This window comes from Ipomoea nil, unplaced genomic scaffold, assembly GCF_001879475.1.
Source record: "Ipomoea nil cultivar Tokyo-kokei standard unplaced genomic scaffold, Asagao_1.1 scaffold1993, whole genome shotgun sequence".
Classification (NCBI taxonomy): Eukaryota; Viridiplantae; Streptophyta; class Magnoliopsida; order Solanales; family Convolvulaceae; genus Ipomoea; species Ipomoea nil.
Genome location: NW_017618421.1, coordinates 2,706,056 through 2,721,598, shown reverse-complemented (window position 1 = coordinate 2,721,598; position 15,543 = coordinate 2,706,056). Strand labels below are relative to the sequence as shown.

The 15,543-nt window shown below is 32.9% G+C and overlaps 1 non-coding gene across 1 annotated transcript; it reads left to right on the top strand.

Annotated features, from left to right (window-relative positions):
- The first annotated feature begins 1,221 nt into the window (after positions 1 to 1,221).
- On the top strand, positions 1,222 to 1,293 carry TRNAM-CAU. Its single transcript has one exon. It is a non-coding gene; the product is annotated as a tRNA-Met (tRNA).
- Positions 1,294 to 15,543: the final 14,250 nt, after the last annotated feature.

Genomic DNA, 15,543 nt, shown 5'->3' with positions numbered 1-15,543 from the left:
ATAAAACAATTACACATAAGAAAAATACAAATTGACATCAAATAGAATAATAGAAAAAATCTTTAACGGACCAAATGGTTAATGCCCTTCTGATTTATATTACACGTTTTGTATTACATATAGATCGTTTATTGACTATAAAAACATTAGTAGGGGATATAGCTATGTAAAGGTAAACTGTTTATGATTTTTCTGTATATAATTTTCAAAGATTTATGAGTGAATATGTCTATGAGTTTTTCGTGTCTATGATTCTATGTTCTATTTTTTTTTTTTTAGGTAAGGGGGTCTCAAATGAAACTAAAGTTTGAAAAATTTTGGAGGGATCAAGAAAAAATGAGTTTCTTGATATTTTATGTCAATATTTTGGATCCCAATGATAAGATTGAGAATATGCCTCACCAATTTGCCCTGTTGTATGTTGAAGAAAAAGCAAATCTTACTTTGCAAAGGTTCAAGGTGCATTGGATGAGCTGTTTAATGACTATGCAGCTACCTACAGTGTCACCTCTGTGCGGTCTTCATCCCCTTATTTCGCAATTTGTATCAAAATATGTCCATTCTGAAACTACAGTTCGAAAAACTTTGTCTTGGTTGAAAGGCCAGCTAAAAAACAAAAAATGTAGAGTGGTGGTGGAAGCAGTAAGTAGACTGAACTGCATACTTAATTGAGTGCAAATATAGTGGAAGAGGAAGAAACTGCTGAATTTGAAGTGCTTAGGTGGTGGAAGGTGAATAGTGAGATATTTCCTATTCTCACAAAAATGGTAAGGGATCTACTAGTTGTATCCATATCCACAGTTGCTCTAAGAGTGCATTTAGTACTAGTGGTAGGGTATTAGATGCCTTAAGGTGTTTCTTAACACCTAAAATTGTGGAAGCCTACGCACAAGATTGGTTGAGGGCACCTAATCACACAATCTCTGTTGAGGAAAACTTGGATGAGGTTGAAAGAAAAGAAAAGGGTTCAATTTCTAACTTTATCCCGTGAAAAATTATACTGTTTACATCACAAGAATGCAACAGAGTAAAGTGAGAGATATTATTATAATTTCTCTAGTACGTAATGTCCACATATGTTTATTTACAATACTCCCCCGAAACATAACTACATCATACTCTTGCCTTGTTTAAACCTCACTAAATAAGCTCTGGCGAAAACCAAGTTGTGGAAAAATTAAACTACAAGATATATCTTTATTCGTGTTGCACCAAAGCAAAATCAGAGTGGCGCAGCGGAAGCGTGGTGGGCCCATAACCCACAGGTCCCAGGATCGAAACCTGGCTCTGATAATAGTGTGTTGACATGTTTTGAAATATTTTTCCTGATTTATATATAAATTGTATTTTGTATAATAGTAGGGGATGTAGCTCAAATGGTAGAGTGCTTGCTTTGCATGGGAAAGGCATAGGGATTAATTCCTAGCATATCTAATTCGTTTAATTCTAATTGTAGAAATATTTATTAATGAGTAAATTCGATCACGTAAATCATTAAACTTCGGGAGAGTACTAGTTCACGGGTAATATTTGGACACCCAACTCGTGTAATTTTTTAAAAACCCGTCGGATATATAATTTTCTGAATTTAAATTTACTAATTTCATTAAATTCCTTCAAGTTTCAAATGACAACTACAGTTCATCAAATCTACAAACATAAATATAAAATAGAACATATAAATTTTCAGTTTCGTATATAAAACAATTACACATAAGAAAAATACAAATTGACATCAAATAGAATAATAGAAAAAATCTTTAATGGACCAAATGGTTAATGCCCTTCTGATTTATATTACATGTTTTGTATTACATATAGATTGTATTTTGACTATAAAAACATTAGTAAGGGATATAGCTATGTAAAGGTAAACTGTTTATGATTTTTCTGTGTATAATTTTCAAAGATTTATGTGTGAATATGTCTATGAGTTTTTCGTGTCTATGATTCTATGTTCTATTTTTTTTTTATGTAAGGGGGTCTCGAATGAAACTAAAGTTTGAAAAATTGTGGAGGGATCAAGAAAAAATGAGTTTCTTGATATTTTATGTCAATATTTTGGATCCCAATGATAAGATTGAGAATATGCCTCACTAATTTGCCCTGTTGTATGTTGAAGAAAAAGCAAATCTTACTTTGCAAAGGTTCAAGGTGCATTGGATGAGCTGTTTAATGACTATGCAGCTACCTACAGTGTCACCTCTGTGCGGTCTTCATCCCCTTAATTCGCAATTTGAATCAAAATATGTCCATTCTGATACTACAGTTCGAAAAACTTTGTCTTGGTTGAAAGGCCAGCTAAATAACAGAAAATTGAGAGTGGTGGTGGAAGCAGTAAGTAGACTGAACTGCATACTTAATTGAGTGCAAATATACTGGAAGAGGAAGAAACTGCTGAATTTGATGTGCTTAGGCGGTGGAAGGTGAATAGTGAGATATTTCCTATTCTCACAAAAATGGTAAGGGATCTACTAGTTGTATCCATATCCACAGTTGCTCTAAGAGTGCATTTAGTACTAGTGGTAGGGTATTAGATGCCTTAAGATGTTTCTTAACACCTAAAATTTTGGAAGCCTACGCACAAGATTGGTTGAGGGCACCTAATCACACAATCTCTGTTGAGGAAAACTTGGATGAGGTTGAAAGAAAAGAAAAGGGTACAATTTCTAACTTTATCCCGTGAAAGATTATATTGTTTACATCACAAGAATGCAACACAGTAAAGTGAGAGATATTATTATAATTTCTCTAGTACGTAATGTCCACATATGTTTATTTACAATACTCCCCCAAAACATAACTACATCATACTCTTGCCTTGTTTAAACCTCACTAAATAAGCTCTGGCGAAAACCAAGTTGTCGAAAAATTAAACTACAAGATATATCTTTATTCGTATTGCACCAAAGCAAAATCAGAGTGGCGCAACGAAAGCGTGGTTGGCCCATAACCCACAGGTCCCAGGATCGAAACTTGGCTCTGATAATAGTGTGTTGACATGTTTTGAAATAGTTTTCTTGATTTATATATAAATTGTATTTTGTATAATAGTTGGGGATGTAGCTCAAATGGTAGAGTGCTTGCTTTGCATGGGAAAGGCATAGGGATTTATTCCTAGCATATCTAATTCGTTTGATTCTAATTGTAGAAATATTTATTATTGAGTAAATTCGATCACGTAAATCATTAAACTTCGGGAGAGTAATAGTTCATGGGTAATATTTGGACACCCAACTCGTGTAATTTTTAAAAAACCCGTCAGATATATAATTTTCTGAATTTAAATTTACTAATTTCATTAAATTCCTTCAAGATTCAAATGACAACTACAGTTCATCAAATCTACGAACATAAATATAAAATAGAACATATAAATTTTCAGTTTCGTATATAAAACAATTACACAAAAGAAAAATACAAATTGACATCAAATAGAATAATAGAAAAAATCTTTAATGGACCAAATGGTTAATGCCCTTCTGATTTATATTACACGTTTTGTATTACATATAGATTGTATTTTGACTATAAAAACATTAGTAGGGGATATAGCTATGTAAAGGTAAACTGTTTATGATTTTTCTGTGTATAATTTTCAAAGATTTATGAGTGAATATGTCTATGAGTTTTTCGTGTCTATGATTCTATGTTCTATTTTTTTTTTTTAGGTAAGGGGGTCTCAAATGAAACTAAAGTTTGAAAAATTGTGGAGGGATCAAGAAAAAATGAGTTTCTTGATATTTTATGTCAATATTTTGGATCCCAATGATAAGATTTAGAATATACCTCACCAATTTGCCCTGTTGTATGTTGAAGAAAAAGCAAATCTTACTTTGCAAAATTTCAAGGTGCATTGGATGAGCTGTTTAATGACTATGCAGCTACCTACAGTATCACCTCTGTGCGGTCTTTATCCCCTTATTTCGCAATTTGAATTAAAATATGTCCATTCTGAAACTACAGTTCGAAAAACTTTGTCTTGGTTGAAAGGCGAGCTACATAACAGAAAATTGAGAGTGGTGGTGGAAGCAGTAAGTAGACTGAACTGCATACTTAATTGAGCGCAAATATAGTGGAAGAGGAAGAAACTGCTGAATTTGATGTGCTTAGGCGGTGTATGGTGAATAGTGAGATATTTCCTATTCTCACAAAAATGGTAAGGGATCTACTAGTTGTATCCATATCCACAGTTGCTCTAAGAGTGCATTTAGTACTAGTGGTAGGGTATTAGATGCCTTAAGGTGCTTCTTAACACCTAAAATTGTGGAAGCCTACGCACAAGATTGGTTGAGGGCACCTAAACACACAATCTCTGTTCAGGAAAACTTGGATGAGGTTGAAAGAAAAGAAAAGGGTACAATTTCTAACTTTATCCCGTGAAAAATTATATTGTTTACATCACAAGAATGCAACAGAGTAAAGTGAGAGATATTATTATAATTTCTCTAGTACGTAATGTCCACATATGTTTATTTACAATACTCCCCCAAAACATAACTACATCATACTCTTGCCTTGTTTAAACCTCACTAAATAAGCTCTGGCAAAAACCAAGTTGTGGAAAAATTAAAGTAAAAGATATATCTTTATTCGTGTTACACCAAAGCAAAATCAGAGTGGCGCAGCGGAAGCGTGGTGGGCCCATAACCCACAGGTCCCAGGATCGAAACTTGGCGGGGATGTAGCTCAAATAGTAGAGTGTTTGCTTTGCATGGGAAAGGCATAGGGATTAATTCCTAGCATATCTAATTCGTTTAATTCTAATTGTAGAAATATTTATTATTGAGTAAATTCGATCACGTAAATCATTAAACTTCGGGAGAGTAATAGTTCACGGGTAATATTTCGACACTCAACTCGTGTAATTTTTAAAAAACCCGTCAGATATATAATTTTCTGAATTTAAATTTACTAATTTCATTAAATTGCTTCAAGATTCAAATGACAACTACAGTTCATCAAATCTACGAACATAAATATAAAATAGAACATATAAATTTTCAGTTTCGTATATAAAACAATTGCACAAAAGAAAAATACAAATTGACATCAAATAGAATAATAGAAAAAATCTTTAATGGACCAAATGGTTAATGCCCTTCTGATTTATATTACACGTTTTGTATTACATATAGATTGTATTTTGTCTATAAAAACATTAGTAGGGGATATAGTTATGTAAAGGTAAACTGTTTATGATTTTTCTGTGTATAATTTTCAAAGATTTATGAGTGAATATGTCTATGAGTTTTTCGTGTCTATGATTCTATGTTCTATTTTTTTTTTTTTAGGTAAGGGGGTCTCAAATGAAACTAATGTTTGAAAAATTGTGGAGGGATCAAGAAAAAATGAGTTTCTTGATATTTTATGTCAATATTTTGGATCCCAATGATAAGATTTAGAATATGCCTCACCAATTTGCCTTGTTGTATGTTGAAGAAAAAGCAAATCTTACTTTGCAAAGGTTCAAGGTGCATTGGATGAGCTGTTTAATGACTATGCAGCTACCTGCAGTGTCACCTCTGTGCGGTCTTCATCCCCTTATTTCGCAATTTGAATCAAAATATGTCCATTCTGAAACTACAGTTCGAAAAACTTTGTCTTGGTTGAAAGGCCAGCTAAATAACAGAAAATTGAGAGTGGTGGTGGAAGCAGTAAGTAGACTGAACTGCATACTTAATTGAGTGCAAATATAGTGGAAGAGGAAGAAACTGCTGAATTTGATGTGCTTAGGCGGTGGAAGGTGAATAGTGAGATATTTCCTATTCTCACAAAAATGGTAAGGGATCTACTAGTTGTATCCAAATCCACAGTTGCTCTAAGAGTGCATTTAGTACTAGTGGTAGGGTATTAGATCCCTTAAGGTGTTTCTTAACACCTAAAATTGTGGAAGCCTACGCACAAGATTGGTTGAGGGCACCTAATCACACAATCTCTGTTGAGGAAAACTTGGATGAGGTTGAAAGAAAAGAAAAGGGTACAATTTCTAACTTTATCCCGTGAAAAATTATATTGTTTACATCACAAGAATGCAACAGAGTAAAGTTAGAGATATTATTATAATTTCTCTAGTACGTAATGTCCACATATGTTTATTTACAATACTCCCCCGAAACATAACTACATCATACTCTTGCCTTGTTTAAACCTCACTAAATAAGCTCTGGCGAAAACCAAGTTGTGGAAAAATTAAAGTACAAGATATATCTTTATTCGTATTGCACCAAAGCAAAATCAGAGTGGCGCAGCGAAAGAGTGGTGGGCCCATAACCCACAGGTTCCAGGATCGAAACTTGGCTTTGACAATAGTGTGTTGACATGTTTTGAAATAGTTTTCTTGATTTATATATAAATTGTATTTTGTATAATAGTAGGGGATGTAGCTCTAATGGTAGAGTGCTTGCTTTGCATGGGAAAGGCATAGGGATTAATTCCTAGCATATCTAATTCGTTTAATTCTAATTGTAGAAATATTTATTACTGAGTAAATTCGATCACGTAAATCATTAAACTTCGGGAGAGTAATAGTTCACGGGTAATATTTGGACACCCAACTCGTGTAATTTTTTAAAAACCCGTTAGATATAAAATTTTCTGAATTTAAATTTACTAATTTCATTAAATTCCTTCAAGATTCAAATGACATCTACAGTTCATCAAATCTACGAACATAAATATAAAATAGAACATATAAATTTTCAGTTTCGTATATAAAACAATTACACAAAAGAAAAATACAAATTGACATCAAATAGAATAATAGAAAAAATCTTTAATGGACCAAATGGTTAATGCCCTTCTGATTTATATTGCACGTTTTTTATTACATATAGATTGTATTTTGACTATAAAAACATTAGAAGGGGATATAGCTATGTATAGGTAAACTGTTTATGATTTTTCTGTGTATAATTTTCAAAGATTTATGAGTGAATATGTCTATGAGTTTTTCGTGTCTATGATTCTATGTTCTATTTTTTTTTTTTAGGTAAGGGGGTCTCAAATGAAACTAATGTTTGAAAAATTGTGGAGGGATCAAGAAAAAATGAGTTTCTTGATATTTTATGTCAATATTTTGGAACCCAATGATAAGATTTAGAATATGCCTCACCAATTTGCCCTGTTGTATGTTGAAGAAAAAGCAAATCTTACTTTGCAAAGGTTCAAGGTGCATTGGATGAGCTGTTTAATGACTATGCAGCTACCTCCAGTATCACCTCTGTGCGGTCTTCATCCCCTTATTTCGCAATTTGAATCAAAATATGTCCATTCTGAAACTACAGTTCGAAAAACTTTGTCTTGGTTGAAAGGCCAGCTACATAACAGAAAATTGAGAGTGGTGGTGGAAGTAGTAAGTAGACTGAACTGCATACTTAATTGAGTGCAAATATAGTGGAAGAAGAAGAAACTGCTGAATTTGATGTGCTTAGGCGGTGGAAGGTGAATAGTGAGATATTTCCTATTCTCACAAAAATGGTAAGGGATCTACTAGTTGTATCCATATCCACAGTTGCTCTAATAGTGCATTTAGTACTAGTGGTAGGGTATTAGATGCCTTAAGGTGTTTCTTAACACCTAAAATTGTGGAAGCCTACGCACAAGATTGGTTGAGGGCACCTAATCACACAATCTCTGTTGAGGAAAACTTTGACGAGGTTGAAAGAAAAGAAAAGGGTACAATTTCTAACTTTATCCCGTGAAAAATTATATTGTTTACATCACAAGAATGCAACAGAGTAAAGTGAGAGATATTATTATAATTTCTCTAGTACGTAATGTCCACATATGTTTATTTACAATACTCCCCGGAAACATAACTACATCATACTCTTGCCATGTTTAAACCTCACTAAATAAGCTCTAGCGAAAACCAAGTTGTGGAAAAATTAAAGTACAAGATATATCTTTATTCGTGTTGCACTAAAGCAAAATCAGAGTGGCGCAGCGGAAGTGTGGTGGGCCCATAACCCACAGGTCCCATGATTGAAACTTGGCGGTGATAATAGTGTGTCGACATGTTTTGAAATAGTTTTCCTGATTTATATATAAATTGTATTTTGTATAATAGTAGGGGATGTAGCTCAAATGGTAGAGTGCTTGCTATGCATGGGAAAGGCATAGGGATTAATTCCTAGCATATCTAATTCGTTTAATTCTAATTGTAGAAATATTTATTACTGAGTAAATTCGATCACGTAAATCATTAAACTTCGGGAGAGTAATAGTTCACGGGTAATATTTGGACACCCAACTCGTGTAATTTTTAAAAAACCCGTTAGATATATAATTTTCTGAATTTAAATTTACTAATTTCATTAAATTCCTTCAAGTTTCAAATGACATCTACAGTTCATCAAATCTACGAACATAAATATAAAATAGAACATATAAATTTTCAGTTTCGTATATAAAACAATTACACCAAAGAAAAATACAAATTGACATCAAATAGAATAATAGAAAAAATCTTTAATGGACCAAATGGTTAATGCCCTTCTGATTTATATTACACGTTTTGTATTACATATAGATTGTATTTTGACTATAAAAACATTAGTAGGGCATATAGCTATGTAAAGGTAAACTGTTTATGATTTTTCTGTGTATAATTTTCAAAGATTTATGAGTGAATATGTATATGAGTTTTTCGTGTCTATGATTCTATGTTCTATTTTTTTTTTAGGTAAGGGGGTTTCAAATGAAACTAAAGTTTGAAAAATTGTGGAGGGATCAAGAAAAAATGAGTTTCTTGATATTTTATGTCAATATTTTGGTCCCAATGATAAGATTGAGAATATGCCTCACCAATTTGCCCTGTTGTATGTTGAAGAAAAAGCAAATCTTACTTTGCAAAGGTTCAAGGTGCATTGGATGAGCTGTTTAATGACTATGCAGCTACCTACAGTGTCACCTCTGTGCGGTCTTCATCCCCTTATTTCGCAATTTGAATCAAAATATGTCCATTCTGAAACTACAGTTCGAAAAACTTTGTCTTGGTTGAAAGGCCAGCTAAATAACAGAAAATTGAGAGTGGTGGTGGAAGCAGTAAGTAGACTGAACTGCATACTTAATTGAGTGCAAATATAGTGGAAGAGGAAGAAACTGCTGAATTTGATGTGCTTAGGCGGTGGAAGGTGAATAGTGAGATATTTCCTATTCTCACAAAAATGGTAAGGGATCTACTAGTTGTATCCAAATCCACAGTTGCTCTAAGAGTGCATTTAGTACTAGTGGTAGGGTATTAGATCCCTTAAGGTGTTTCTTAACACCTAAAATTGTGGAAGCCTACGCACAAGATTGGTTGAGGGCACCTAATCACACAATCTCTGTTGAGGAAAACTTGGATGAGGTTGAAAGAAAAGAAAAGGGTACAATTTCTAACTTTATCCCGTGAAAAATTATATTGTTTACATCACAAGAATGCAACAGAGTAAAGTTAGAGATATTATTATAATTTCTCTAGTACGTAATGTCCACATATGTTTATTTACAATACTCCCCCGAAACATAACTACATCATACTCTTGCCTTGTTTAAACCTCACTAAATAAGCTCTGGCGAAAACCAAGTTGTGGAAAAATTAAAGTACAAGATATATCTTTATTCGTATTGCACCAAAGCAAAATCAGAGTGGCGCAGCGAAAGCGTGGTGGGCCCATAACCCACAGGTTCCAGGATCGAAACTTGGCTCTGATAATAGTGTGTTGACATGTTTTGAAATAGTTTTCTTGATTTATATATAAATTGTATTTTGTATAATAGTAGGGGATGTAGCTCAAATGGTAGAGTGCTTGCTTTGCATGGGAAAGGCATAGGGATTAATTCCTAGCATATCTAATTCGTTTAATTCTAATTGTAGAAATATTTATTACTGAGTAAATTCGATCACGTAAATCATTAAACTTCGGGAGAGTAATAGTTCACGGGTAATATTTGGACACCCAACTCGTGTAATTTTTAAAAAACCCGTTAGATATATAATTTTCTGAATTTAAATTTACTAATTTCATTAAATTCCTTCAAGATTCAAATGACATCTACAGTTCATCAAATCTACGAACATAAATATAAAATAGAACATATAAATTTTCAGTTTCGTATATAAAACAATTACACAAAAGAAAAATACAAATTGACATCAAATAGAATAATAGAAAAAATCTTTAATGGACCAAATGGTTAATGCCCTTCGGATTTATATTGCACGTTTTTTATTACATATAGATTGTATTTTGACTATAAAAACATTAGAAGGGGATATAGCTATGTATAGGTAAACTGTTTATGATTTTTCTGTGTATAATTTTCAAAGATTTATGAGTGAATATGTCTATGAGTTTTTTCGTGTCTATGATTCTATGTTCTATTTTTTTTTTTAGGTAAGGGGGTCTCAAATGAAACTAATGTTTGAAAAATTGTGGAGGGATCAAGAAAAAATGAGTTTCTTGATATTTTATGTCAATATTTTGGTCCCAATGATAAGATTGAGAATATGCCTCACCAATTTGCCCTGTTGTATGTTGAAGAAAAAGCAAATCTTACTTTGCAAAGGTTCAAGGTGCATTGGATGAGCTGTTTAATGACTATGCAGCTACCTACAGTGTCACCTCTGTGCGGTCTTCATCCCCTTATTTCGCAATTTGAATCAAAATATGTCCATTCTGAAACTACAGTTCGAAAAACTTTGTCTTGGTTGAAAGGCCAGCTAAATAACAGAAAATTGAGAGTGGTGGTGGAAGCAGTAAGTAGACTGAACTGCATACTTAATTGAGTGCAAATATAGTGGAAGAGGAAGAAACTGCTGAATTTGATGTGCTTAGGCGGTGGAAGGTGAATAGTGAGATATTTCCTATTCTCACAAAAATGGTAAGGGATCTACTAGTTGTATCCAAATCCACAGTTGCTCTAAGAGTGCATTTAGTACTAGTGGTAGGGTATTAGATCCCTTAAGGTGTTTCTTAACACCTAAAATTGTGGAAGCCTACGCACAAGATTGGTTGAGGGCACCTAATCACACAATCTCTGTTGAGGAAAACTTGGATGAGGTTGAAAGAAAAGAAAAGGGTACAATTTCTAACTTTATCCCGTGAAAAATTATATTGTTTACATCACAAGAATGCAACAGAGTAAAGTTAGAGATATTATTATAATTTCTCTAGTACGTAATGTCCACATATGTTTATTTACAATACTCCCCCGAAACATAACTACATCATACTCTTGCCTTGTTTAAACCTCACTAAATAAGCTCTGGCGAAAACCAAGTTGTGGAAAAATTAAAGTACAAGATATATCTTTATTCGTATTGCACCAAAGCAAAATCAGAGTGGCGCAGCGAAAGCGTGGTGGGCCCATAACCCACAGGTTCCAGGATCGAAACTTGGCTCTGATAATAGTGTGTTGACATGTTTTGAAATAGTTTTCTTGATTTATATATAAATTGTATTTTGTATAATAGTAGGGGATGTAGCTCAAATGGTAGAGTGCTTGCTTTGCATGGGAAAGGCATAGGGATTAATTCCTAGCATATCTAATTCGTTTAATTCTAATTGTAGAAATATTTATTACTGAGTAAATTCGATCACGTAAATCATTAAACTTCGGGAGAGTAATAGTTCACGGGTAATATTTGGACACCCAACTCGTGTAATTTTTAAAAAACCCGTTAGATATATAATTTTCTGAATTTAAATTTACTAATTTCATTAAATTCCTTCAAGATTCAAATGACATCTACAGTTCATCAAATCTACGAACATAAATATAAAATAGAACATATAAATTTTCAGTTTCGTATATAAAACAATTACACAAAAGAAAAATACAAATTGACATCAAATAGAATAATAGAAAAAATCTTTAATGGACCAAATGGTTAATGCCCTTCGGATTTATATTGCACGTTTTTTATTACATATAGATTGTATTTTGACTATAAAAACATTAGAAGGGGATATAGCTATGTATAGGTAAACTGTTTATGATTTTTCTGTGTATAATTTTCAAAGATTTATGAGTGAATATGTCTATGAGTTTTTTCGTGTCTATGATTCTATGTTCTATTTTTTTTTTTAGGTAAGGGGGTCTCAAATGAAACTAATGTTTGAAAAATTGTGGAGGGATCAAGAAAAAATGAGTTTCTTGATATTTTATGTCAATATTTTGGATCCCAATGATAAGATTTAGAATATGCCTCACCAATTTGCCCTGTTGTATGTTGAAGAAAAAGCAAATCTTACTTTGCAAAGGTTCAAGGTGCATTGGATGAGCTGTTTAATGACTATGCAGCTACCTGCAGTGTCACCTCTGTGCGGTCTTCATCCCCTTCTTTCGCAATTTGAATCAAAATATGTCCATTCTGAAACTATAGTTCGAAAAACATTGTCTTCGTTGAAAGGTCAGCTAAATAATAGAAAATTGAGAGTGGTGGTGGAAGCAGTAAGTAGACTGAACTGCATACTTAATTGAGTGCAAATAGAGTGGAAGAGGAAGAAACTGCTGAATTTGATGTGCTTAGGCGGTGGAAGGTGAATAGTGAGATATTTCCTATTCTCACAAAAATGGTAAGGGATCTACTAGTTGTATCCATATCCACAGTTGCTCTAATAGTGCATTTAGTACTAGTGGTAGGGTATTAGATGCCTTAAGGTGTTTCTTAACACCTAAAATTGTGGAAGCCTACGCACAAGATTGGTTGAGGGCACCTAATCACACAATCTCTGTTGAGGAAAACTTTGATGAGGTTGAAAGAAAAGAAAAGGGTACAATTTCTAACTTTATCCTGTGAAAAATTATATTGTTTACATCACAAGAATGCAACAGAGTAAAGTGAGAGATATTATTATAATTTCTCTAGTACGTAATGTCCACATATGTTTATTTACAATACTCCCCGGAAACATAACTACATCATACTCTTGCCATGTTTAAACCTCACTAAATAAGCTCTAGCGAAAACCAAGTTGTGAAAAAATTAAAGTACAAGATATATCTTTATTCGTGTTGCACCAAAGCAAAATCAGAGTGGCGCAGCGGAAGCGTGGTGGGCCCATAACCCACAGGTCCCAGGATTGAAACCTGGCGGTGATAATAGTGTGTCGACATTTTTTGAAATAGTTTTCCTGATTTATATATAAATTGTATTTTGTATAATAGTAGGGGATGTAGCTCAAATGGTAGAGTGCTTGCTATGCATGGGAAAGGCATAGGGATTAATTCCTAGCATATCTAATTCGTTTAATTCTAATTGTAGAAATATTTATTACTGAGTAAATTCGATCACGTAAATCATTAAACTTCGGGAGAGTAATAGTTCACGGGTAATATTTGGACACCCAACTCGTGTAATTTTTAAAAAACCCGTTAGATATATAATTTTCTGAATTTAAATTTACTAATTTCATTAAATTCCTTCAAGTTTCAAATGACATCTACAGTTCATCAAATCTACGAACATAAATATAAAATAGAACATATAAATTTTCAGTTTCGTATATAAAACAATTACACAAAAGAAAAATACAAATTGACATCAAATAGAATAATAGAAAAAATCTTTAATGGACCAAATGGTTAATGCCCTTCTGATTTATATTGCACGTTTTTTATTACATATAGATTGTATTTTGACTATAAAAACATTAGAAGGGGATATAGCTATGTATAGGTAAACTGTTTATGATTTTTCTGTGTATAATTTTCAAAGATTTATGAGTGAATATGTCTATGAGTTTTTCGTGTCTATGATTCTATGTTCTATTTTTTTTTTTTAGGTAAGGGGGTCTCAAATGAAACTAATGTTTGAAAAATTGTGGAGGGATCAAGAAAAAATGAGTTTCTTGATATTTTATGTCAATATTTTGGAACCCAATGATAAGATTTAGAATATGCCTCACCAATTTGCCCTGTTGTATGTTGAAGAAAAAGCAAATCTTACTTTGCAAAGGTTCAAGGTGCATTGGATGAGCTGTTTAATGACTATGCAGCTACCTCCAGTATCACCTCTGTGCGGTCTTCATCCCCTTATTTCGCAATTTGAATCAAAATATGTCCATTCTGAAACTACAGTTCGAAAAACTTTGTCTTGGTTGAAAGGCCAGCTACATAACAGAAAATTGAGAGTGGTGGTGGAAGTAGTAAGTAGACTGAACTGCATACTTAATTGAGTGCAAATATAGTGGAAGAAGAAGAAACTGCTGAATTTGATGTGCTTAGGCGGTGGAAGGTGAATAGTGAGATATTTCCTATTCTCACAAAAATGGTAAGGGATCTACTAGTTGTATCCATATCCACAGTTGCTCTAATAGTGCATTTAGTACTAGTGGTAGGGTATTAGATGCCTTAAGGTGTTTCTTAACACCTAAAATTGTGGAAGCCTACGCACAAGATTGGTTGAGGGCACCTAATCACACAATCTCTGTTGAGGAAAACTTTGACGAGGTTGAAAGAAAAGAAAAGGGTACAATTTCTAACTTTATCCCGTGAAAAATTATATTGTTTACATCACAAGAATGCAACAGAGTAAAGTGAGAGATATTATTATAATTTCTCTAGTACGTAATGTCCACATATGTTTATTTACAATACTCCCCGGAAACATAACTACATCATACTCTTGCCATGTTTAAACCTCACTAAATAAGCTCTAGCGAAAACCAAGTTGTGGAAAAATTAAAGTACAAGATATATCTTTATTCGTGTTGCACTAAAGCAAAATCAGAGTGGCGCAGCGGAAGTGTGGTGGGCCCATAACCCACAGGTCCCAGGATTGAAACTTGGCGGTGATAATAGTGTGTCGACATGTTTTGAAATAGTTTTCCTGATTTATATATAAATTGTATTTTGTATAATAGTAGGGGATGTAGCTCAAATGGTAGAGTGCTTGCTATGCATGGGAAAGGCATAGGGATTAATTCCTAGCATATCTAATTCGTTTAATTCTAATTGTAGAAATATTTATTACTGAGTAAATTCGATCACGTAAATCATTAAACTTCGGGAGAGTAATAGTTCACGGGTAATATTTGGACACCCAACTCGTGTAATTTTTAAAAAACCCGTTAGATATATAATTTTCTGAATTTAAATTTACTAATTTCATTAAATTCCTTCAAGTTTCAAATGACATCTACAGTTCATCAAATCTACGAACATAAATATAAAATAGAACATATAAATTTTCAGTTTCGTATATAAAACAATTACACCAAAGAAAAATACAAATTGACATCAAATAGAATAATAGAAAAAATCTTTAATGGACCAAATGGTTAATGCCCTTCTGATTTATATTACACGTTTTGTATTACATATAGATTGTATTTTGACTATAAAAACATTAGTAGGGCATATAGCTATGTAAAGGTAAACTGTTTATGATTTTTCTGTGTATAATTTTCAAAGATTTATGAGTGAATATGTATATGAGTTTTTCGTGTCTATGATTCTATGTTCTATTTTTTTTTTAGGTAAGGGGGTCTCAAATGAAACTAAAGTTTGAAAAATTGTGGAGGGATCAAGAAAAAATGAGTTTCTTGATAT